Below are 23592 nucleotides of genomic sequence, written 5' to 3' on the forward strand. Positions count from 1 at the left end.
TTACAACACTGAAATACATGAACCTGTGATCGCTCACTCACTCACACTTAGTGATTGGAAAATAACCAGGACCATTGCCACGTACTCTGTTGTATCCAGTTGTATCCAGTGCACGTGACCACATTTGTGCGAGCGAGATGTTAAAATCAATGCAAGTTGTATAACCTAATTGCCGTCCAAAAAGAAGCTTGTGGAATTATTTGCCCCATTCCAAATAAACTGAGGATGTCCGGAAGTAGGTGAGTTGCTTCCTAACCAATTTTCGTATATTCCCCATCAAAAATAAACCGAAAAAGGAGGAAAATTTGAATTTGTATCATTTATAAATGGAGGGCCGCCGAACTGCAGTCATTTGCATCTTCCTCTGCTTCTCTGCTGTTTTATCACAATTTGACTGCTATGCTTTCCTAGCATTTCCTGCAATCAGGTAGTGGAACCTGCAGAATTTGGCAATCAAACTGTGATTCCTGATAATGAAGAGTAAGCAGTCGGGAAATTATTATTATGTAGCCACTGGCACTGGCAGGCTTCCACCAAAGAGAGGGAACATAAAAAGGCAGATCTTTGCTGCCATGGCTGCATCAATACTCGATGCCCTGAAAAAGATTGGAACAAATTTGGCCGAAATAATTCATTATGCCATGGTCGTCTCTTCCCGCGATATTTGCTGCCCTGGAAAGGCCACATCAACTGCCTCTGCGATGGACTTATTGCGTGCACTGAGGCCATGAATTTCAGCAAATATCGAAAGGGGTTTGTAAAGAGTTCTGTAAAGGAGTAGAGTAATCTTAGTTAACTTTCTTCATGAGGATTCGGCAGTACAAGAAAGAGTTTTCATCCATCCAAATTTTTGATCTGGATGATCTAATATTGATTTGGAATTGGACAAAAACCCTTCCCGCCATACTCAGAGTCTGTACAGGTTATTATGATTGATTTGTGCCATACTCAGAGTCTGTACAGGTTATTATGATTGATTTGTGCCTGAAATTTCTGCCGAATCTTCGAAATTTCTGGCTTCAAAGAAATCTGTTTAGTACAAAATTAACTTATTCCTTTCTAAATTATGCACAGTTTTTATTCTTTTACTGGTAAGGCTCTTTACTCTAAAAGTCAGCCTAAGGCACTCGCAGGACCTGAGTTCTGTTGAATGCTACTTGTAATTAAATGTAATTAGAGCTCATCAATCTCTCATGTGGCCAGGACTGGCCAGTTACTAGTGTACAGATATTCTGTTCTCTTTTTGTTTTTAAATAAAGAAATCTGTTGTAAATATAAACAGGGGTCTTTTCTCAGAGAGTCGGGTGCAAGGCATTTTGAGGGCCCGCTTGCTGATTTGAAAGATAATAGTAAGTAAATATGATTGGAATTCATTCATTTCCTCGGAATCGCCTGTTATTTTTGTGATTGTACTGTTAAGATGGAATGTGTTGACTCTGGAGGATTTTTGTGGAATTTGCTTTTGGGATTGTACTGTTATGATAGAATGTGTTGAATCTGGAGGATTTTGAATCTGGATGAATTTTGTGGAAAAATCTTTGAGATAAATGGTTGTCATTGCATCAAAATTTTCAGGGTTAGTTAAACATTTTTTCATGTAATTTGGGGAATTTAATTTGAGCCAAAACTCTTGTAATTTGTTGAATTTAATTTCGCCAAAGCATTAATAATCTACAAAAGTTTACCATAACATGAAAATAAAAAACTCCAAATGTCTCAATTGCTAGTAAAATTTCCAAATCGACAACATCACTCTTTTTCCTAATGATAGATGGAGTAATCATCTTAAACTTTACAATTCTCTTAAAATTTCTAAGAGTGCAAAGTTCTTCCCTGCTGAAGAAAGTTAAGTTAGTTTTCCTGAATTCCAATCTAAGTGAAATTTCAAAAAGTTTTGGATCAATTCAGCGTTGGACAAATTCCTCAACCATAATTTTTTTTTTTTCTTCACCAGGATTCATCTCTAAAATTACACCCAAAAACGTGTATTTCTGTACATGACTAATTTCACCCAAAGACATGTATTTCTGTACATGACTAACTTGCAGCAATATAAGGGATTACCAAATCGTTTTTTACTTCTTTTCCTAACCATTTATCATTTCCCGGTTCCTTCGATCCAAATACTGTCGGGATCAGAGGAATCTCGTCAAAGCATTTTCAGGTTAGCTTGACAAGTTTCTTCGGTGTGTTTTAATGCTAACTTCGTGGTAACGTTATGAACAGGGTTGGAACGGACATTATGACAAATGAATTTTTGTATGGATAAATAATTTTCAATTGGTTAGATTTTAGACTTTTGTGATCTATGATAACGATGAGATATTTTTTGGCTTAATCACACTATGATAATTTTGGATTAATCACATCATGATGATTTGGTCAAAGTTTCAAAGCTTTGTTCTAAAGATAAACCACATTAGATGAGTTTAAATATTGATTAAATGTCATGATGTGATTAATCCAAAAAACAATCTCATCACAATTTTCAACTTTTAAATCTATTTTCAACAATAATATCAAAATTTATTTTTAAACACTAATATCAAAATTGAACAAATTTTGCCTCGCAAAATTTTCATCGGATAGAAAATATTTTGGATTTTAGTTAAACTTTGGATTATCTTGTATTAAAAGAAATAATATTTTGAAATTTTGTGAGATTTTGGATTTTTTAAGAAGGTTAAAATTCTCCGAATTTCATCATAGATAAGACTTGTTATTCTGAAATTATGTTTCAGAACGGATTTTGGCCTGACTTGACATAATTTAGATTTGTTGATCCCTCTGCGGCTCTATCTTTTATACTCAGCAGGAGAGCATTCCCCAGATGGCTCCCAGCTTTGCGAAAATAGTTGTTGGCTCAGTTCCGTCCGTCTCTAGGGGGCAAGCTCCTGCCCATATCGTAAGTGAAACCCCAGCTCCCACTATCCAGGTGGTCTAGGCCTCACTCGATGAGGCTTTGAAGTTGTCTGAGAGTTCCCTAATCTGCCGATTCAATGGTTTTTGGCCACGGCTCACAGTTCTCCACAGTTGGATCTCGGAGGTATGGAAGCCTCTAATTCCTGATGCAATTAATATCTACCCCTGTGCTAGGGGTTTCTTTATAGTAGATTTTGAAAACCTTGAAAACAGACAATGTATTCTAGATTTGGCCCTTGGTTTTGGGAAAAATTAAGCCTATTCATGAGGCCATGGAACCCATCATTCGATCCCTCAACAACAGTCATAACCTCAGCACCAATTTGGGTGAGATTGCCAAACCGGTTGCCAAACCTACCCTTGCATCTCTGGAATTTCTCTTCGCTAAAAGCCATTGGAAATACAATTGGGAAATTTTACTATAGGTGCCCAGAAACAGAGGAATATGCCAGAACCACCTATGCACGCATCTGTGTGGAAATGGACTTCAGCGTCGAATTCCCAGCAGAAATACAACTAACAAGTAAAGACTATGTGTGGAACCAGAAACTCGATTATGAAAGTGTCCTCTTCAAATGTCGATCATGCTTTGAGACAGACCAGCGAGCCAAAAATTGCCCAAAAGCCTCCCAGAAAAATTCTGCTAGAAAAAATCACCACAAATCTACATGGTGGGAAGGAGCACAAAAGGAACACTACACTGTCATCAAAGAAGAATACTCTCGAGAAGACTTTGAATCACAAGAAATCGGGCAAGAAAGAAACAACTCTCAAGACAAGCAGGAGGAAAGCCTTGCCTAATAACAAAAGAGTGAACTCGACAACCCTTCAAGCATCAACAGTTATAAGTGTAAGGACCTGTGGTCTGGGTCACCTTCACCGTGCGAAGGACGGGCGAGGAGATCATGCAAAATGTGAAGTGAATGAGCCAAGGGCGAGTTTATACGATGTTGGGCGAGTTGCGAGGGCGGTCCCACGAGTTGGGCGGGCCGACCCTCCACTCAAGCGAAGGCAACATGTTGAACGAGTTGGCTTGGGTGTTGGGCGTGGGTCCGCCGGGTGACATAACCCGCCACCTGCTCGTATATATTGGTGGAGCATTTGAGGAGACAAGCCATCATCATTCGGCCAACACGAGTTCGATTGTGGAGTTCTGCGGTGCGTGGATGAGCCTGCATGACGGGTAGAACTCTGATGAAAAACTCGTGCAGAAAAGTCGGGTGAGAAACTCAGGAGAAAAACTCGTGCAGAAAAGTCGGGTGAGAAACTCAGGAGAAAAACTCGTGCAGGAAACTCGTGCAGAAAACTTGGGCGAAAAACTCGTGCAGGAAACTCATGTAGAAAACTCGGGCGAAAAACTCGTGCAAGAAACTCATGCAGAAAACTCGGGCGAGGTCGTTGCGCAGAACTCGGGCGAGGTCGTTCAAGCAGAACTCGGGCGAGGTCGTTCAGGCAGGACTTGGGCGAGGTCGTTCAGGTAGAACTTGGAGGAGGTCGTCGGGCAGGAAACTTGAGCGAGGTTGTTCGGGCGAACTTGGTGAGGTTGTTCGGGCGAGTCGGGTGAGGTCGTCGGGCGACCCGGGTGAGGTCATTCGGGTGAGCCGAGTGAGGTCGTTTGGGCGACCCGGGTGAAGTCGTTCGGGCGACCTGAGTGAAGTCGTGTGGCGAGCCGGGTGAGGTCGTTCGAGCGAGCCGAGTGAGGTCGTTCGGGCGACCCGGGTGAAGTCGTTCGGGCAACCCGGGTGAAGTCGTTCGGGCGAGCTCGGTGAGGTCGTGTGGCGACCCGGGTGAGGTCGTTCGGGCGAACCGAGTGAAGTTGTGTGGCGACCCGGGTGAAGTCGTGTGGCGACTCGGGTGAAGTTGTTCAGGTGAACGAGTTTGGGTGAACAGGTGGACGTGCGGACGGGCGGCCAGGTGAGGGTGCGCCGTGCATGACGAAACGAAGAATCGTGCGGACGGGCGACTTGGGTAGGGCGCGTCGTGCACGATGAAATGGTGGAAACGGTGAAGTGTTGGAGTTGTGAACAGAGGTGTGACTCGTGCGGAGGCGCCCGTGTGTGGCGACTTGGTTACGACGAGGCGCGCCCAAGTTGGGCAAACAACACGATTGTGCGACGAGGTGAACGAAGGGTTGGTGAGTCGTGCGGCGACCGTGTGAAGGCACCGACAAGTTGGGCAACCGAGTTTGCCGAAGTTGGAAATTTGGCTAAGTGTAAATTTGGGGTTTCCCAATATTTAACTTGTACTTATAAAAGAAGATTATATATATTGATTCGGGCAGACTCATATTGCAGGGAGTTGCCCCTCCCTTTATACTGTTGTGCATTTCTATTGTATAATGCTGTTTATGTGAATGTTATGGGCTTTCACTGTATAAAGGACAAAGATAATACTTGGTAATGAAAAATAAACTAAGTATGGAATGTTAGGCATAGTTTACAATCGTAAGTATTGGTGAAAAGAAAACGGTTGGTAGTGCCGCACCTCGCTATAGTGTGGTTGGAAGAGTACCGCCAGTGTAGGGGCATGACAGGTGGTATCAGAGCTGATGATCAGGAAGCTGATCGGGTTGATGATGAAGTGTTGATCCCACTGCACTATCGTGGCAGGCGGTATCAGATGCTGGTGAACTGAATCAAGGAGATGATTCTACGAAGACCGAAGTCTTGGAAGGAAGTTCAAGTTTTGCAGGTGACAGGTGGAATATCAAGGCGATTCAAGGGAATGAAATAGGTTTAGCAGAGGTGAAGCCTTGTGCTTGGGCCAAGTTGAACGACAAGGCATGGCAGGTTTGGAAGAATGTGAAGGGAAGCTCTTGCTTACCTTATACAGGTTGAAGTGGTTGAAAGAAGAGAACCCCCAGATTCGAAAGGAACTTGAAGTCTTGGAAAGGAATGTTGAAGACGAACTTCTTCAACTTGGTGGGACAATGGAGCAAGATGAAGTTGCAAATTGTGCTGACAAGGAAGAGGAAGCCGTGGTGATTGAGGATGTTGCAGATATGACAACGATAGAGGATGAACTTGAGATTGATCAAGTTGGACCAGGATCGTGTAGTTTGCAGACATCGGTGGATGAGGATACTCACATGGAGGAGCCTCATGATGATGATGTAAGTATTATTGATACTTGTGTTTCATTTGAGCTTTTGGGAGATGAACCACATGCAGGGAAGGGCAAAGCCAGTTTTCCGATGCAGGGGAGCATCTTACCATGGATGTCTATGATGAGACCTTATATGGAGAAGCAATGATTGTTAACTGTTGCAGGACTTGTTGGGGTTGTTTGTGACCTTGTGGTAGAAGGTACAAATGCCCGTGACAAGGGAGGAACATGATGATCATTGCGGAAGATGGATCATGCTTTAGCCATATGACTAAGTGCCCGGCATGACTCATGGAAATATTGGAGAAGGGCACACACTTGAGTTGCTTGGGTGGACTTCTCATGGCCGAGACCAAGAGCAAGTCTTGGTGGAACCTTTAGTGGGGGAGCTATGATGGAAGGGACTCATGATGATGATGATATGGTTGGGTGACCGAGTTCACTAGACCGAAGATTGCAGGCTTGGATGAGGATGATCGATTGTTGTGATGGGTCTACTTGGTTGGATTACATGGGCAACTTAGTCATGGACATCAGGTTGGAGACATGGAGCATGACAGTCTTATGCAGGGACATTATGCAGGAGCACTTGTAGAGGTGTCACTTATGGGCATCCAATGAGGAGTGCCAAGGCATGGATGTTGTGCAGGTGGATTTACTGATGTGACATGGAGATGTTTTACTTATGAGCCGATGGAGAGGTTGTGCACTCTTGTACAACAAGGCCATGGACTTGGATGAAATTGTGAGCAGACTATGGAGCATTCCTACTACATGGAGAGCTGAGGCATCTTGCAGAGACCTTTGGGGCCGAGACTTGAATGCTTGCTGAGATGTTGGTTGGAGATGACTCATGGAGCTCACGATGACATGAGGTTGTGACTTTGGGAGATGGAGTTACAACGATGATGATGCCTTGCTGGCAACACTTGGGCATGGGTTGAGCCGAGACTCAACCACCTTTGACACATGGGAGCTGATTGATCTATGATCATGCGCAACACATGGATAGATGAGACAGGTGTATACTTGTTTCTATGGCAAACTTGAGGGATGGCACATATAGATATAATGGAGATTGATTCATGGACCTGGATGTGGCACATTGAGAGTTGGAGTTTGATGAGGAGATCTCTTCACTTTTAGGAGATGGATGTTTTGCAGATGGATGATGGTGTTGGATAGAAAACATCATGGACAACATGTTGCAGATGGGATGGAGACTACTTCATGGACCTGAGCATGGCTTACACTTGTATGGAGATGGATTCTTGATCGAGTTGATGATGTGATAGGATGTTATGAGAAACAATTGATGGTGACATGAGGATGTACATTCTCATGGTTTGAGCGTGACAGTTGGACTGATCACCTGACTAGTTCAAACATGGGGGGTACCAATGTGCAGAGATGTGTTAGCATTTGTTGGAGTATCATGGCAGCAGTTCACATGAGGACGATACATGATGAGGTCGACACGATATGTTGCAGGAAGCATGTAGCTTGAGATGGAGGGGCCAACCTTCCACGATGGGGAGCAGCATGTGGAGATTGTGACAGGGTGGTTGATGGTCATGGATTGAGATGATTTCCGATATATGACATACCGATGGGGTGTATGCCTTGGTATGGTGATCTTGGTGACAAATGGTTGCTAGGATGAGATATTGTCGAGGACGACAATGACTTCAAGTGGGGGAGGATGTAAGGACCTGTGATCCGGGTCACCTTCACCGTACGAAGGACGAGCGATGTCACGCCCCCAATTCTTTTTTCGTTAAATTGGCCGGGTGTGGCACCACCTAAGTAATTAACATCTTCCATTGTTAGCTTACTTTACGAACTACGCCTTAACATTCATCATTATACATGAATAACATATTAATGTGCGGAATCCATTAGTATCATAACAATATAGAATAGCAGCAAGAACACTTCATATGCAATGTAAATCTTTTATTATATGAGAGAGAATTTTTTACAAGTGACCGGGAGTATAACTCGACCGGCGTTACACTCGAGCTGGGCGCCCACCCGTGCAAGACCGCACGGTGGTCACACCACAACCCAACAACAATATATATGACAACACGAGTTCCCTTTTCCAAGATGGGGGGGCGTGCCCGTGCACGACCCTTGCCCAAAACACAACCCAAAACTCGTTAACAACCTTCGGCGGGCGGGCGCCCTCACATGCCCACCACCCGTGCCTTCAACCTTCGTGCCAAGTCTTACAATTGTGCCTGGAAACCGGGTGCATGACCTGCGCCTTTTGCTGCGGTTATCTCCTTGCTCGCACCTTATGTTGATGATCGAAACCCGAAAGTTCGATGCTCCAATGGCATCCTTCCATCGCACGTATATACACATCCTAACGCAGAGGTCGCACCCTCGGCCAACCCTCCATACTCCTTCCAACCGCCACGTCCATCAAACGTTATAGCGCCTTATGTGGGTCGGTCCGCCCATGGCGTGGGACCGCTCCCCAACTCGCCCTCCATTTGCCTTACGCCCTTCGGTCGGCTTATGGTGTGACAAGCTCCCTAGTTCACCTTATAATTTCAGAACGCCAACTTGTCCACATAATAGATGTCGCGCCCTTGGTCGCTCCTCACAGTTCTTCATGACTTAGTCGCTTCACACGGTGGATGGAGGGCACGCCCGGTTGCCTGTCAACCGTAGGGCGTTACATCCTCCCCCACTCGAAATCATTGTCGCTCTCGAAAATCCCGACTGTCTCAGTAGCTCCCTGTCATACTCCTCAATCTTCTTCTTCCATCTCCAAAGTGAGTCCTCCGATTCCCAGCTTTGCACCTCCGGTGCATTCTTCCATCTGACAAGAAATTTCCGTTTCATGTGGCAACCAATCCCTGTAGTTCTGAAGCTAAAAATCTTCTCCAACTCCAAATTTGGCTTGTCCACAATCCTGGCTGGTCCTCTCGGCGGTTCAGCTCTCTCTGGATGATCATCATCAAGTCTGCATCTCTTCAACTGACTCATGTGAAAAACCAAATGCTTCATGTGCATATGGTGTGGAAGCTCCAGCTTGTAAGCAACTTCCCCCACTCTCTTCTTTACTCGGAATGGTCCCTCATACTTCCGTGTCAGCTTGTTCGTAGTCCCCTTAGGTACCTGAAACTGCTCCCTAGTTATCCTGAGAAACACCATATCTCCCACACTGAAGTGTACATCCCATCTTCCCTTATCTGCCCATTTCTTCATTCTCCTTGCAGCTTCATGCAAGCGCAACCGTGCCAGCTCCAAGGTCTCATCCCAAGCCTTCATGAACTTCTTCGCATTAGGGCTCCTCAAGAAACCTCCTGTCACTACGGTATGCAGTGTGACTGGCATCTGTCCATTCACCAACTCAAATGGACTGTACCCCGTCGCAGAACTCTTTTGAATGTTGTAGCTGAACTGAGCAACATCCAAGAGTTCAGGCCAATTCTTCTGATCAGCCATCACATAATGTCTCAAGTAATCCTCCAGCAATGCGTTGATCCTCTCGGTCTGCCCATCTGTCTGCGGATGGTAACTCGAACTCATCAACAACTCTGTCCCGACTAACTTGAACAATGTAGTCCAAAATTTGCCTGTAAAATGCGGATCTCGGTCTGACACGATGCTTAATGGCATCCCCCAATACTTCACTATGTTCTTAAAGAACAACTCCGCAGTCTGCTCGGATCCACATGGTATCTTTGTTGGAACAAAGACAACATACTTGGAAAAACGATCAACCACGACCATTATCCCATTATACCCCTGAACCTGTGGCAACTCAGTGATGAAGTCCATTGAGACACTCATCCATGGTCTCTTAGGAATCGGCAAAGGCTACAATAGACCTCCTTGCCTCTGAGTATCCGATTTGTCCCGCTGAAAAATGATGCACGTATGTACATACTCCTCTACATCCTCTTGCATCTTCTCCCAAAAGAATCCTCTCTCCAACAATGCCAAAGAATGACGCATCCCTGGGTGGCCAGCCCATGGCGAGTCGTGGCACTCCTTCAAAAGGTGCCTCCTGAGCCCAGATGACTTTGGAACATAGAGCCGGTTTCCAAAGAACAAGAATCCATCTCGGAGAAAGAACTTTCATGTCTTCCCCTCCTTCACCTGCTTCACTATAATCTGCGCCTGAGTATTGGTCTCAACACTCTCCTTGAGCTTATTCTGCATCTCTTCTGACATTTGAAATCGACTCCTACTCCTAGCTGCCCGGTCTTCTCCCTCCAATGCCGTAAGTTGTCCCTTCCTGCTAAGGGCATCTATTATCGCATTGTGTCTTCCCGGTCTATACTCAATAGTCATGTCGAACTTTGCCAAGAAGTCTTGCCAACGAGTTTGCTTCGTAGAAAGCTTCGGTTGTGATGCAAAATAACTTGCTGCAACGTTGTCCGTCTTGACAACAAACGGCTTCCCAATCAGGTAATGCCTCCACACATGAAGACAGTGAATGATTACAGTCATCTCCTTCTCATGGACCGGATACCTCCGTTCTCTATCCTGCAACTTCCGACTCTCGTACGCCACTGGATGCCCATCCTGCATAAGAACCCCTCCTATGGCAAAATTTGAAGCATTTGTGTGTACCTCAAACAGTCGCTCGAAGTCCGACAAATTTAGTATCGGTGCTGTAACCATCCTCTTCTTCAAGTCATCAAATGCCACCTGACATTTATCCGTCCACTTCCACCTCTTCTCTTTCTTCAATAGGTCTGGCAGTGATGATGTTACCTTGGAGTAACCCTCTACAAACTTCCATTGGTAGTTGGTCATGCCCAAAAACACCCTCATCTCATGGACATTCTTCGGTTCAACCTAGTCCTCGATCGCCTTCACTCTGCTCGGCTCCATCCGTATGTACCCTTGACCCACTATATGTCCAAGGAATGGAATCTCGGTCTGAGCGAACACACACTTAGACTTCTTCAAGTACAACTGATTTGCCTTCAGTGCCTCGAACACCATCGCCAAGTGCTTCTTATGATCCTCCATGTTGTCACTGAACACCACTATATCATCCAAGTATACTACTACGAACGAATCCAAGTATGGTCGTAGGACATCATTCATCAAAGTGCAAAACGTAGCAGGAGCATTACACAACCCGAATGGCATAACAAGGAATTCAAAACCATACCTCATTACTATCGCGGTCTTCTTCTCGTCTCCTTCAGCTATCTACACTTGATAATACCCATGCCTCAAGTCCAGCTTGGAAAACACTCGGGCTTTCGCAATCTTGTCAAAGCAATCAGCAGCCAATGGCAAAGGATACCTGTTCCTTACCGTCTGCTTGTTCAATGCACGGTAATCACAGCACATCCGTAGCTCATTCGAATCCTTCTTCCGCTGGAACAATACTGGAGCTCCATAGGGGGACCTTGAAGGTCTGATGAAACCTGCATCAGTTAACTCCTTTAACTGTCGTTTCAATTCCTCCAACTCGGGTCTTGACAATCGATAAGGTGCTTTAGCTGGAGGTTGCTTCCCTGGCTCAAGCTCAATGTTATGGTCCACTGCACGCCTTGGTGGAAGCTTCTTTGGTAGCTCATCAGGCATCAAATCCACATATTTGGCCAGTACCTCAGAAATCTCGGCTAGAACAGGCGTCCCCACTCCATCACCTTCGACATCCTTGAACATCACCACATATGTCTCCATATCTGACTCCTTCATAGCCTTCTCCAAACTCAGTGCTGAAACATGCTGCACCTTGACTTCCCTTCTTTGCCTATGAGTGGGCAAATTCCAAGTTTGTGACTGTCCAACCAGCACCACCTCATCACAGAAGGGGACAACAATTGCCTTGTTGCCCTTCAAGAAATCTTGTCTGAGTATCATATCAAAGTCGTTCATCTCCATCACTGTGAAGTCCAACTGACCCTTCCAGTCTTTTATCTGCACAAGAACTTCGTGTGCCAAACCCGCCACTTTAGCTCTAGAGTTCACTGCCTTGACTTCCACATTCGAAGGGAAGATAATCAGTCCAACCTCTTTTGCTAACCGTGTCGTCATGAAGTTATGAGTGGCCCCCGTGTCCACCAGAGCTTGAATGGTCTTGCCATGAACCATCAAGTCCATGAAACCCAGATTAGTAATCCAAGATTTCTCCATAACTTTTCCCTGCATACATGTCTGTTCTCTGTGTTCATCATCATACACTGGCTTCACTGATCCAGGTGGATATTGGTGGCCACCCGCTAATTCCACTTGGATCCCCTCTAATGCTTCTTACAGTTTTTTTCAGTTTCCTTAATTATAGCACAGTTTACTATTTTTAGCAGTTTTTCGGGTCCTAAACTTCTGGAGCCGTTTTGAGGCCCTAAACGACGTTTTTTGGGAAATCCACTGCCAGCGATTTTTCTGATAAAAATCGTCTTTTCCGTCGTAGTCCTCGGAGAGATCTTTCCAACGGGCTATCATGCACGTCAAACGGAGATAGTATGACCAATTCGCGACCCCGGGAAGTTGATGTACCAACTTACCCAAAAACGGGGCCCACAATTTGGCGTTTCATCTTCTAGGGTTAGGTTTTGGAATGTGAAGGGTTTTCCATTGTTTCTCAACAATAAATAGGCCTTCGAGCCTCATTGTAAGACAGTTCAGAGGCATGTAGCCACCACATCTCTTCTTAGAGATAAGCTACCATCGCCCTAGCTGGTTTATTTCCATTTCTGTTTGTAAGCATATTTCAGTATTTTACAGTAATGAATTGAGGTATTATTTCCGCTGCATATCTGTCTTTATGGTTATCTCTGTATTTTATTGCGTTCTTGTTTAAATCCGGATCAGTGGTATCAGAGCGGTTTGCTTTTCTTCTCTGTTTTTCTTTGCATGTCCCCAACGAGGTCGGGATATAAGGAGTTAGGGCTTGAACTGGTCGAACCTTTGCAAGACCAGCCTCGCAAATCCCGACGGCCTCCCATGGCGGATGAAAAGAAAGACGAGGGGGCAGGAGATCCTATCAAAATCTTGCTCGAAGAAGCCCTCGAGCGACAAAGGAACGCGATGATGGACAACTTTGCCCAAATCCTTCAGCGGCTACCCAGGGGCGACGCATCGGCGTCCAACAGCAACTCTGGAAACGCCACACCATTTAAGGTACAAGTTAATTTTGAAATCCCCATATTCGAGGGTTAGATAGATGCAGATGCCGTCGATAAATGGTTAAATGTGCTAGAGGGTTATTTTTCTGTTCATGATTTTTCCAGTCGGGAAAAGATTATTTTCGCTCTTCTCAAAGCATCCCCCCACGTCAAGGATTGGTGGGAAACCTACTGCGAACAGAAAGATGAAAGTACAGGCTCACTATTTTCAGTCGCACCGACTTGGGATTCATTCCGAGATGCCATCAAGGAGCAGTGCTACCCTGTCGGAAGCTATGAGGATCAATACATAAAGTGGACCACGCTACGGCAGGGAAGGGACCAAGATGTACCAGAGTTTACCAATATTTTCCATACCCTTCGCACAAAGTTGGGTATCAAGGATACAGAGCAGCATTTGGTACTAAAATACCGTGACTGCCTGCACAAGTACATCCAAGAAGAAATAGAATTTCTGAACATCTCCTCGCTCGGCATGGCATACCGATATGCCGTCAAGGTCGAGCAAAAGTTTAAACAGAAGAAGCGAGACTTTGGGTCTGCGAATCCGAAACAAGGGAAAGGTGCCCCCAAACCGCAGAACAAAGGACAAAGCCAAGGCGGGGCGGCCCAAGACAACCCGCCAAAGTTGCAAGCAAAGAACAGCGCCGCGAAGCCGAAAAAGGACACCGGAAAGTGGTGTGAGTTCCATAAGAGCTCCACTCACAACACAAGTGAGTGTCGGGCCAAGCAGTCACTGGTGGCCGAGCTAAAGGTTTCAGAATCAGATGCATGTTCTGACTCTGAGTCAGAACTCGATAAGGGGAATGACAAAGGGAAGCAGATTATCAATGCGGAGCCCAACGCCACTGTTGCCACCACAAAGATCCAGAAGGAGGAACCTGAAGATCCAGAGGAGGAGTAGCATCTCTTCCACTCCCAGATGTGGGTAAAGGGCTCCCCGCTACAGTTCATTGTCGACAATGGGAGCCAAAAGAACCTCATTTCGGCAGAGGTCGTGAAACGGCTGGGCTTACCGACCACAACGCATCCACAACCATACACCATTGGGTGGCTGCACCAAGGACGGGATCTTCGCGTGAGCCAACAGTGTCGCCTTCCATACAACATCAAGCCCTTCACGGATGAGGTATTGTGTGACATTGCACCCCTTGAAGTTTGTGATGTGTTATTAGGACAACCATACTTGTGGAAGCGACATGCTGTGTATGAGTCAAGGCCCCGTGCTGTTATTGTTACTTTGGGAAATAAGTTGTACAGGATACCAGAGGTAGCACCGCCTACCGCCATCTCTTTGGTTACTGCAAAACAATGCAGTAAGCTCATTTCCAAAACCAGGAAGTTTGTTTTCCTGATGATACGCCCTCAAGAAAAGAAGAAGACGGTGGCCACGACCTTTAGACAGGGCCCCTCCGCACGACAACTACACATGGACAAGGTCGTGGAGGAGTATGAGGACATCTTCACCTTCCCTGCAGGGGTTCCTCTGCACTGTCAGGTCAAGCACTCCATTGATCTAACCCCAGGTTCGCCGCTGCCCAATGGACCAATCTATCGGCGCTCTGTTCTGGAGAACGATGAAATCAAGAGGCAGATTCAGGAGCTACTGCAAAAAGGTCACATCCGTCCGAGTTCATCGCCTTGTGGGAGCCCGATCGTGCTGGTACAAAAGAAGGATGGGACTTGGAGACTCTGTATTGACTATCGGGCGCTGAACAAGATCACTGTCTGTAATAGGTACCCAATCCCACGGATTGATGACCTCCTGGACCAACTAAAGGGGGCAAAATATTTCAGCAAGATCGATTTGAAGTCAAGATATCACCAGGTACCAATCGAACCCTCCGATGTGTGGAAGACTGCCTTCAAAGCCAAGGAGGGCCTTTTCGAATGGTTGGTTATGCCTTTCGGATTGACGAATGCTCCTGCAACCTTCATGAGGCTAATGGACGACATATTGCGGCCATTCACCAACTCATTTGTAGTGGTATACTTGGATGACATCTTGATCTTTAGCAAGACTTGGGAAGAGCACCTCCACCACATCCGACAGGTTCTCCAAACACTGCGACAACACAAGTTATGTGCCAATTTGGAGAAATGCACTTTTGGCATGACCCAGGTTCAGTATCTGGGATACATTATTGATGAATGGGGGGTGCATGTGGATCCAGCCAAGATCCAAGTCATTCGGGATTGGCCATCTCCAACAACTCTGACAGAGCTTCGCAGCTTTCTAGGCCTTGCCAACTTCTACCGCAGGTTCGTGTTGGGATTTTCTCATATCACTTGGCCCTTGAGTCAGGTCACCAAGGGAGGAGCGAAAGCAAATTTTTTTTGTCCGAATCTCAACAGAAGGCATTCACAGAGTTGAAAGATCGACTCTGCACAGCACCAGTTCTTGCATTACCAGACTTGCAACAACCATTTGAGGTCGAGACAGATGCCTCTGACTATGCTATTGGGGCAGTCCTTACTCAACACGGGCATCCAATGGCATATCACAGTGAGACACTTTCAGACACAGTCCGGAAGTATCCCACTTATGACAAAGAGATGTATTCCATTGTGCAGGCCTGTCGACAATGGAAGCATTACATTTTGGGGAAGGAAACGGTCATCCACACAGACCACCGACCCCTGCAGTTCATACAGACCCAAGGGAAATTGCAGAATGATCGCCATCAGAAATGGTCCACATACCTGCAACAGTTCCATTTGAATATCAAGTATAAGAAGGGCAGCACCAATAATGTCGCAGATTGCCTCAGTCGACCACCGATCATGGCATTAACCACCGTGCTCAACTCTTATGGGCACGAGACTTCTGATTGGCCACTGCTCTACAAAAGCGACCCGGAATTCGGCCACACATACCAGACACTATTGGAGGGTCAACATGTTCAAGATTTTCACCTCCAGGATGACCTGTTATGCCACCTGGGTCACCTTTGTGTTCCTTCAAGCGAGCGTGCCAAGATGATCTGGGAAGCACACTACAGTCGGGCCGTTGGGCATTTTGGGGTTGAAAAAACGGTGGCTGTACTGCAGAAATATTTCTATTGGCCGAATCTTCGACAGGATGTCGGGAAGTACATCAGATCATGCACTGCTTGTGCCATTGCCAAACCGACCATCAAGAAGCAAGGCCTCTATACCCCGCTGCCTACCCCTAGTCGACCTTGGGAATCCATCTCCATGGATTACATGTCAGGCCTCCCTTCCACTAGGCATGGAAATGACTGTGTTTTTGTGGTTGTCGACAGGTTCTCGAAGATGGCCATTATGGCGGCCTGCAAGAAGAATATCACAGCAAAAGCCACTGCTAAACTCTTCTTTGAACGAGTATGGGTACACTTTGGGATCCCACAGTCTATCATTTCGGATCGGGATAGCAGGTTCCTCAGTACATTTTGGTCTAGCCTCTGGTCGATGCTGGACACCAAACTCACTAAGTCCACAGCCTTCCATCCTCAAACTGATGGCCAGACTGAGGTCGTCAACAGGATGATCGTACACATTCTACGCATGTACAACTCAAAGCATCCACGCACATGGGACGAGAGCCTCCCCTATGTTCAGCACAGCTACAACCGGGCTCTCCACAGCTCGACTGGCCACAGCCCTTTTCAGGTGGGATTGGGATTCCAGCCACTATGTCCCATCGATGTGGCCATGCCATTTGCAGCTACTCACGTAGATTTTGCTCATGTCCAGTCTGAAACAGATAAGGCAAACAGCTTCATTGAGCACATCCAACATATTCGCCAGCAGGTCCATGACATTCTGGAGAAATCAAATGCCAAGTACAAGCAGCGACATGATCAACATCGGGTGCTACACAAGTTTCGAGTGGACGACAAAGTCTGATTGCATTTGCAAAAGGAACGCCTTACCGAAGCCTATCGGAAACTCAGACCACTCCGATATGGCCCTTACACCATTACCAAGGCTGTGGGAGAGAATGCATTTGAGCTCAACATTCCCCCATTCCTTGGCCTGCACGCGGTGTTCAATGTCGACCGCCTTCGGCCATACTTTCCACCATTACTAGACACGTCCGACATTGCAGAACAACTCACACCCACAGAGTTAAATCCAGCTTGCATGGAACAAGCTGCAACTGATCGGATCATGGACACACAGATCAAGCACACTCGCCAGCAGAATATCCAACTGTATCGAGTTGTCAAAGCAGGACAACTCCTTCACCAGGGCAAGTGGCTCACCAAGGACCAAGTGCAGCAGAAGTTCCCTCATCTCATGGAGGAACTCAACGCAATGGGGACCATTGCTTCCTAAGGGGGAGGAATGATCCAGGTGGATATTGGTGGCCACCCGCTAATTCCACTTGGATCCCTCTAATGCTTCTTACAGTTTTTTTCAGTTTCCTTAATTATAGCACAGTTTACTATTTTTAGCAGTTTTTCGGGTCCTAAACTTCCGGAGCCGTTTTGAGGCCCTAAACGACGTTTTTTGGGAAATCCACAGCCAGCGATTTTTCTGATAAAAATCGTCTTTTTCGTCGTAGTCCTCGGAGAGATCTTTCCAACGGGCTATCATGCACGTCAAACGGAGATAGTATGACCAATTCGCGACCCCGGGAAGTTGATGTACCAACTTACCCAAAAACGGGGCCCACAATTTGGGTTTCATCTTCTAGGGTTAGGTTTTGGAATGTGAAGGGTTTTCCATTGTTTCTCAACAATAAATAGGCCTTCGAGCCTCATTGTAAGACAGTTCAGAGGCATGTAGCCACCACATCTCTTCTCAGAGATAAGCTACCATCGCCCTAGCTGGTTTATTTCCATTTCTGTTTGTAAGCATATTTCAGTATTTTACAGTAATGAATTGAGGTATTATTTCCGCTGCATATCTGTCTCTATGGTTATCTCTGTATTTTATTGCGTTCTTGTTTAAATCCGGATCAGTGGTATCAGAGCGGTTTGCTTTTCTTCTCTGTTTTTCTTTGCATGTCCCCAACGAGGTCGGGATATAAGGAGTTAGGGCTTGAACTGGTCGAACCTTTGCAAGACCAGCCTCGCAAATCCCGACGGCCTCCCATGGCGGATGAAAAGAAAGACGAGGGGCAGGAGATCCTATCAAAATCTTGCTCGAAGAAGCCCTCGAGCGACAAAGGAACGCGATGATGGACAACTTTGCCCAAATCCTTCAGCGGCTACCCAGGGGCGACGCATCGGCGTCCAACAGCAACTCTGGAAACGCCACACCATTTAAGGTACAAGTTAATTTTGAAATCCCCATATTCGAGGGTTAGATAGATGCAGATGCCGTCGATAAATGGTTAAATGTGCTAGAGGGTTATTTTTCTGTTCATGATTTTTCCAGTCGGGAAAAGATTATTTTCGCTCTTCTCAAAGCAGCCCCCCACGTCAAGGATTGGTGGGAAACCTACTGCGAACAGAAAGATGAAAGTACAGGCTCACTATTTTCAGTCGCACCGACTTGGGATTCATTCCGAGATGCCATCAAGGAGCAGTACTACCCTGTCGGAAGCTATGAGGATCAATACATAAAGTGGACCACGCTACGGCAGGGAAGGGACCAAGACGTACCAGAGTTTACCAATATTTTCCATACCCTTCGCACAAAGTTGGGTATCAAGGATACAGAGCAGCATTTGGTACTAAATACCGTGACTGCCTGCACAAGTACATCCAAGAAGAAATAGAATTTCTGAACATCTCCTCGCTCGGCATGGCATACCGATATGCCGTCAAGGTCGAGCAAAAGTTTAAACAGAAGAAGAGACTTTGGGTCTGCGAATCCGAAACAAGGGAAAGGTGCCCCCAAACCGCAGAACAAAGGACAAAGCCAAGGCGGGGCGGCCCAAGACAACCCGCCAAAGCTGCAAGCAAAGAACAGTGCCGCGAAGCCGAAAAAGGACACCGGAAAGTGGTGTGAGTTCCATAAGAGCTCCACTCACAACACAAGTGAGTGTCGGGCCAAGCAGTCACTGGTGGCCGAGCTAAAGGTTTCAGAATCAGATGCATGTTCTGACTCTGAGTCAGAACTCGATAAGGGGAATGACAAAGGGAAGCAGATTATCAATGCGGAGCCCAACGCCACTGTTGCCACCACAAAGATCCAGAAGGAGGAACCTGAAGATCCAGAGGAGGAGGAGCATCTCTTCCACTCCCATATGTGGGTAAAGGGCTCCCCGCTACAGTTCATTGTCGACAATGGGAGCCAAAAGAACCTCATTTCGGCAGAGGTCGTGAAACGGCTGGGCTTACCGACCACAACGCATCCACAACCATACACCATTGGGTGGCTGCACCAAGGACGGGATCTTCGCGTGAGCCAACAGTGTCGCCTTCCATACAACATCAAGCCCTTCACGGATGAGGTATTGTGTGACATTGCACCCCTTGAAGTTTGTGATGTGTTATTAGGACAACCATACTTGTGGAAGCGACATGCTGTGTATGAGTCAAGGCCCCGTGCTGTTATTGTTACTTTGGGAAATAAGTTGTACAGGATACCAGAGGTAGCACCGCCTACCGCCATCTCTTTGGTTACTGCAAAACAATGCAGTAAGCTCATTTCCAAAACCAGGAAGTTTGTTTTCCTGATGATACGCCCTCAAGAAAAGAAGAAGACGGTGGCCACGACCTCTAGACAGGGCCCCTCCGCACGACAACTACAGATGGACAAGGTCGTGGAGGAGTATGAGGACATCTTCACCTCCCCCGCAGGGGTTCCTCTGCACTGTCAGGTCAAGCACTCCATTGATCTAACCCCAGGTTCGCCGCTGCCCAATGGACCAATCTATCGGCGCTCTGTTCTGGAGAACGATGAAATCAAGAGGCAGATTCAGGAGCTGCTGCAAAAAGGTCACATCTGTCCGAGTTCATCGCCCTGTGGGAGCCCGATCGTGCTGGTACAAAAGAAGGATGGGACTTGGAGACTCTGTATTGACTATCGGGCGCTGAACAAGATCACTGTCTGTAATAGGTACCCAATCCCACGGATTGATGACCTCCTGGACCAACTAAAGGGGGCAAAATATTTCAGCAAGATCGATTTGAAGTCAAGATATCACCAGGTACCAATCGAACCCTCCGATGTGTGGAAGACTGCCTTCAAAGCCAAGGAGGGCCTTTTCGAATGGTTGGTTATGCCTTTCGGATTGACGAATGCTCCTGCAACCTTCATGAGGCTAATGGACGACATATTGCGGCCATTCACCAACTCATTTGTAGTGGTATACTTGGATGACATCTTGATCTTTAGCAAGACTTGGGAAGAGCACCTCCACCACATCCGACAGGTTCTCCAAACACTGCGACAACACAAGTTATGTGCCAATTTGGAGAAATGCACTTTTGGCATGACCCAGGTTCAGTATCTGGGATACATTATTGATGAATGGGGGGTGCATGTGGATCCAGCCAAGATCCAAGTCATTCGGGATTGGCCATCTCCAACAACTCTGACAGAGCTTCGCAGCTTTCTAGGCCTTGCCAACTTCTACCGCAGGTTCGTGTTGGGATTTTCTCATATCACTTGGCCCTTGAGTCAGGTCACCAAGGGAGGAGCGAAAGCAATTTTTTTTTGGTCCGAATCTCAACAGAAGGCATTCACAGAGTTGAAAGATCGACTCTGCACAGCACCAGTTCTTGCATTACCAGACTTGCAACAACCATTTGAGGTCGAGACAGATGCCTCTGACTATGCTATTGGGGCAGTCCTTACTCAACACGGGCATCCAGTGGCATATCACAGTGAGACACTTTCAGACACAGTCCGGAAGTATCCCACTTATGACAAAGAGATGTATTCCATTGTGCAGGCCTGTCGACAATGGAAGCATTACATTTTGGGGAAGGAAACGGTCATCCACACAGACCACCGACCCCTGCAGTTCATACAGACCCAAGGGAAATTGCAGAATGATCGCCATCAGAAGTGGTCCACATACCTGCAACAAGTTTCATTTGAATATCAAGTATAAGAAGGGCAGCACCAATAATGTCGCAGATTGCCTCAGTCGACCACCGATCATGGCATTAACCACCGTGCTCAACTCTTATGGGCACGAGACTTCTGATTGGCCACTGCTCTACAAAAGCGACCCGGAATTCGGCCACACATACCAGACACTTGGAGGGTCAACATGTTCAAGATTTTCACCTCCAGGATGACCTGTTATGCCACCTGGGTCACCTTTGTGTTCCTTCAAGCGAGCGTGCCAAGATGATCTGGGAAGCACACTACAGTCGGGCCGTTGGGCATTTTGGGGTTGAAAAAACGGTGGTGTACTGCAGAAATATTTCTATTGGCCGAATCTTCGACAGGATGTCGGGAAGTACATCAGATCATGCACTGCTTGTGCCATTGCCAAACCGACCATCAAGAAGCAAGGCCTCTATACCCCGCTGCCTACCCCTAGTCGACCTTGGGAATCCATCTCCATGGATTACATGTCAGGCCTCCCTTCCACTAGGCATGGAAATGACTGTGTTTTTGTGGTCGTCGACAGGTTCTCGAAGATGGCCATTATGGCGGCCTGCAAGAAGAATATCACAGCAAAAGCCACTGCTAAACTCTTCTTTGAACGAGTATGGGTACACTTTGGGATCCCACAGTCTATCATTTCGGATCGGGACAGCAGGTTCCTCAGTACATTTTGGTCTAGCCTCTGGTCGATGCTGGACACCAAACTCACTAAGTCCACAGCCTTCCATCCTCAAACTGATGGCCAGACTGAGGTCGTCAACAGGATGATTGTACACATTCTACGCATGTACAACTCAAAGCATCCACGCACATGGGACGAGAGCCTCCCCTATGTTCAGCACAGCTACAACCGGGCTCTCCACAGCTCGACTGGCCACAGCCCTTTTCAGGTGGGATTGGGATTCCAGCCACTATGTCCCATCGATGTGGCCATGCCATTTGCAGCTACTCACGCAGATTTTGCTCATGTCCAGTCTGAAACAGATAAGGCAAACAACTTCATTGAGCACATCCAACATATTCGCCAGCAGGTCCATGACATTCTGGAGAAATCAAATGCCAAGTACAAGCAGCGACATGATCAACATCGGGTGCTACACAAGTTTCGAGTGGGCGACAAAGTCTGGTTGCATTTGCAAAAGGAACGCCTTACCGGAGCCTATCGGAAACTCAGACCACTCCGATATGGCCCTACACCATTACCAAGGCTGTGGGAGAATGCATTTGAGCTCAACATTCCCCCATTCCTTGGCCTGCACCCGGTGTTCAATGTCGACCGCCTTCGGCCATACTTTCCACCATTACTAGACACGTCCGACATTGCAGAACAACTCACACCCACAGAGTTAAATCCAGCTTGCATGGAACAAGCTGCAACTGATCGGATCATGGACACACAGATCAAGCACACTCGCCAGCAGAATATCCAACTGTATCGAGTTGTCAAAGCAGGACAACTCCTTCACCAGGGCAAGTGGCTCACCAGGACCAAGTGCAGCAGAAGTTCCCTCATCTCATGGAGGAACTCAACGCAATGGGGACCATTGCTTCCTAAGGGGGGAGGAATGATCCAGGTGGATATTGGTGGCCACCCGCTAATTCCACTTGGATCCCCTCTAATGCTTCTTACAGTTTTTTTCAGTTTCCTTAATTATAGCACAGTTTACTATTTTTAGCAGTTTTTCGGGTCCTAAACTTCCGGAGCCGTTTTGAGGCCCTAAACGACGTTTTTTTGGGAAATCCACAGCCAGCGATTTTCTAATAAAAATCGTCTTTTCTGTCGTAGTCCTCGGAGAGATCTTTCCAACGGGCTATCATGCACGTCAAACGGAGATAGTACGACCAATTCGCGACCCCGGAAGTTGATGTACCAACTTACCAAAAACGGGGCCACAATTTGGTGTTTCATCTTCTAGGGTTAGGTTTTGGAATATGAAGGGTTTTCCATTGTTTCTCAACAATAAATAGGTCTTCGAGCCTCATTGTAAGACAGTTCAGAGACATGTAGCCACCACATCTCTTCTCAGAGATAAGCTACCATCGCCCTAGCTGGTTTATTTCCATTTCTGTTTGTAAGCATATTTCAGTGTTTTACAGTAATGAATTGAGGTATTATTTCCACTGCATATCTGTCTTTATGGTTATCTCTGTATTTTATTGCGTTCCTGTTTAAATCCGGATCATTCACTACCTGTGAACCTGCTCTGATACCACCTGTCACGCCCCCAATTTTTTTTCGTTAAATTGGCCGCTTGCGGCACTGCCTAAGTAATTAACATCTTCCATTGTTAGCTTACTGTACGAACTACGCCTTAACATTCATCATTATACATGAATAACATATTAATGTGCGGAATCCATTAATATCATAACAATATAGAACAGCAGCAAGAACACTTCATATGTAATGTAAATCTTTTATTATATGAGAGAGAATTTTTTACAAGTGACCGGGAGTATAACTCGA

At 46.4% G+C, this 23592-nt stretch overlaps 1 long non-coding RNA gene across 1 annotated transcript; it reads left to right on the forward strand.

Moving 5' to 3' along the window:
- The first annotated feature begins 254 nt into the window (after positions 1 to 254).
- Positions 255 to 1183, forward strand: LOC149188484 (uncharacterized). The gene is made up of 2 exons (XR_016256295.1): positions 255 to 922; positions 964 to 1183. It is a non-coding gene; the product is annotated as an uncharacterized LOC149188484 (long non-coding RNA).
- Positions 1184 to 23592: the final 22409 nt, after the last annotated feature.

This window comes from Pinus tabuliformis, chromosome 3_1 (genome assembly GCF_031772625.1).
Source record: "Pinus tabuliformis cultivar Carrire ecotype Pingquan chromosome 3_1, CPIR1, whole genome shotgun sequence".
In the NCBI taxonomy this organism is placed as follows: Eukaryota; Viridiplantae; Streptophyta; class Pinopsida; order Pinales; family Pinaceae; genus Pinus; species Pinus tabuliformis.